Source organism: Lepus europaeus, chromosome 1 (assembly GCF_033115175.1).
Source record: "Lepus europaeus isolate LE1 chromosome 1, mLepTim1.pri, whole genome shotgun sequence".
In the NCBI taxonomy this organism is placed as follows: domain Eukaryota; kingdom Metazoa; phylum Chordata; class Mammalia; order Lagomorpha; family Leporidae; genus Lepus; species Lepus europaeus.
The window spans coordinates 36,756,192-36,759,577 of NC_084827.1; the positions used below are offsets into that span (position 1 = coordinate 36,756,192).

The 3,386-nt window shown below is 37.1% G+C and overlaps 1 pseudogene; it reads left to right on the plus strand.

Moving 5' to 3' along the window:
* The first annotated feature begins 1,226 nt into the window (after positions 1-1,226).
* On the plus strand, positions 1,227-2,810 carry LOC133765116 (COP9 signalosome complex subunit 2-like; annotated as a pseudogene).
* Positions 2,811-3,386: the final 576 nt, after the last annotated feature.

Sequence of the window (3,386 nt, forward strand, 5' to 3'; positions counted from 1 at the left end):
CAGTTCACTGAAAGTACAGACATTCCACTAAGACACAGAGGCATAGCTCAAGATAAAAGCCATCAGAAGAAAAAATAATTCTACAAATGCTAAAATTAAGTACAGAAATTCAAGAAACAACCATAAGGAAGACACTATGATGCCTCCCCCCAAGGAACACAACATGTCAATATTAGAATGTGAAGATGAAGACATTAAGGAAGTGCCAGAAATAGAATTCAAAAAATTAACTATAGGGTTACTCAAAAGCAATCAGAAACAAATCAGACTAAAAGAAAATCATGTATGATATGAAAATTTTTCCCAGAAAATTGATTTTAAAAGACAATTCAAAATGAAATACTAGAAATGAGGAATTCAATAAATCAAATAAAACATGCAGTGGAAAGCTTTAACAATAGAATCAGTGAAATAGAAGAAAGAATATTCAAGTTAGAAGACAAATCTGAGGAAATTTTATAGTCACACCAAAAGCAGGAAGAAATTAGAAAACTAAAAAAGTGCTGGAGATCTATGGGATAGTATCAAACGACCCAGCATACAGGTCTCAGGAGAGCCTGAAGGTGGGGAAAGAGAAGGGACTAGATGGCCTATTTATTGAAATAATTACAGAAAACTTCCCTAATTTCAAGAAAGATGGGATATTCAAGTACAGGAAGCTCATAGAACTCGTAATAGACATGACCAGAAAAGACCTTCACCATGATACATTGTAGTCAAACTTTCCACAGTAAACATACAGAAAAGATGTGCATGAGAGAAACACCAGATTATTTTCAGATGATCTCCAATTAGACCCACAGCTGACTTCTCAGCAGAAACCCTACAGGCTAGAAGAGAATGGCAAGATATAGTCCAACTCTTAAAAGAAAAATCTATCAACCCAAAATACTGTACCCTGCAAAGTTCTCAATTATAAATAAAATTGAAATAAAGATCTTCCATAACAAACATAAATTGAAGGAATTTTTCACGTGTCCAGCCATACTAAAGATGCAAAAGGGTGTGCTATACACAGAAATACAGAAAGAAAGCCATCATCATGAAAGAATGTGAAGACAAATCACTCAGTAAAAATACAAAAGAATCCAAAGTAAATGATAGGGATACTCACAACAAATCACAGGGCAAAGTAGTTACTTACCAACAGCTATCTTGAATATCAACGGCTTCAACTCTCCAGTTAAAGATCCAGACTGTTCTCCTCCTCCCCCAGCCTGGCCAAGATGTCTAACATGGAGGACGATTTCATGTATGATGAGCAGGAGGACTACGACCAGGAATACTCTGAAGATAGTAGTTCTGAACCAAAGGTGGATTTGGAAAATCAGTACTATAATTCTAAAGCGTTTAAAGAAGATGACCCAAAAGCAGCATTAAGCACTTTCCAAAAAAGTTTTAGAACTTGGAGGTGAAATGAGAATGGGAATTTAAATCTCAATCATCTGTTTCTGTGCTTAACTTCAAGTTGACAAACTTTCCAGAAATGATGAATAAACAACTATTGGTCTATATTTGGAATGCAGTCATAAGAAACTATTCTGAAAAAACCATTAACTCTGTTTTTGATTATTATATCTCCACTTCTAAACAGATGGATTAACTGCAGGAATTTTATGAAACAATGGAAGCGGCCCGTGCCATGGCTTAACAGGCTAATCCTCCGCCTTGCGGCGCCGGCACACCAGGTTCTAGTCCCGGTTGGGGTGCCGGATTCTATCCCGGTTGCCCCTCTTCCAGGCCAGCTCTCTGCTATGGCCCGGGGAAGGCAGTGGAGGATGGCCTAAGTCCTTGGGCCCTGCACCCACATGAGAGACCAGGAGAAGCACCTGGCTCCTGGCTTCGGATCAGCGTGATGAGATGGAAGCTTTGAAAGATGCTAAGAGTGATAGACTGTGGTTTAAGACAAACACAAAGCTTGGAAAATTATATTTAGAATGAGAGGAATATGGAAAGCTTCAAAAAATTTTACACCAGTTACACCAATCCTGCTAGACTGATAATGGAGAAGATGACCTGAAAAAAGGTACACAATTATTAGAAATATATGCTTTGGAAATTAAAATGTACACAGCACAGAAAAGTAACAAAAAACTTAAAGCACTCTATGAACAGTCACTTCACATCAAGTCTGCCATCCTCATCTACTGATCATGGGAGTCAGAGAATGTAGTGGTAAAATGCACTTGAGAGAAGGTGAATTTGAAAAGGCACATAGTGATTTTTTGAAACTTTTAAGAATTGTGATCAATCAGGAAATCCAAGACGAACCACTTGCTTAAAATATTTGGTCCTAGCAAACATGTAAATGAAATCGAAAATCAATCCATTTCACTTCAGGAGGCCAACCTGTATAAGAATGATTCAGAAATTCTAGCAATGACAAACTTACTAAGTGCTTATCCGAATAATGACATCACCGAATTTGAAAAGATTCTGAAAACAAATCACAGCAACATCATGGATGATCCTTTCAGAAGAGAACACATTGAAGAGATTTTGTGAAACATCAGAACACAAGTGCTCATAAAATTAATTAAACCTTACACAAGAATACATATTCCTTTTATTTCTAAGGAGTTAAACATAGATGTAGCTGATGTGGAGAGCTTGCTGGTCCAGTGCATATTGGATAACACTATTCATGGCCGAATTGATCACGTCAACCAACTCCTTGAACTGGATCATCAGAAGAGAAGAGGTGCATGATATATTGCACTAGACAAATGGACCAACCAACTAAATTCTCTCAACCAGGCTGTAGTTAGCAAACTGGCATAACAGAGAACAAGCTTTGACAGACGTCCTTGAGGCAAAGTGCAGAGTTCTCTTAAGAGAACTGGGAATGGCAAAGCTGCTGTCAGTTGATGTGTCCTGAAAATTATTGGAATATGACAGATGTGATTTTTTGATCAGCTGGCTTGTGGTTTCCTGCTGCATTTATCCCAAGAAAAACAGCTTTCATCTCCAGAAGAAAACCAAAATACCATGGGATTTATGCTGAATTGACATCTTGCCCTAAACATACAAATCATAGTAATTTGTCATGGGCAACATGACCAGAGAGATTTTTGTCATGATTTTAAATATACTGACACGCTACTGTTGGTTAAATTTAAACATGTTTTATCTGAAGAAATTTTCTCACAAATGACCTGCAATAACTTGAAATGCATACCCCTTTGAGCACTTCCTTTTCTCATGTATAAATGAAAATGTTTGATGCATTTTGCAAAATGTCAATTATCCAAAAATGTGTCCGTATATTTCTGTACCTGCAGTGTAGTAAAGGTTTAGATGAAACCTCATAATTATAGTGGCATACTGTCACTTAGGTTTCAAGCAGCAAAATAAACAGTGCGGACCAGAAAAAAAAATAGATCCAG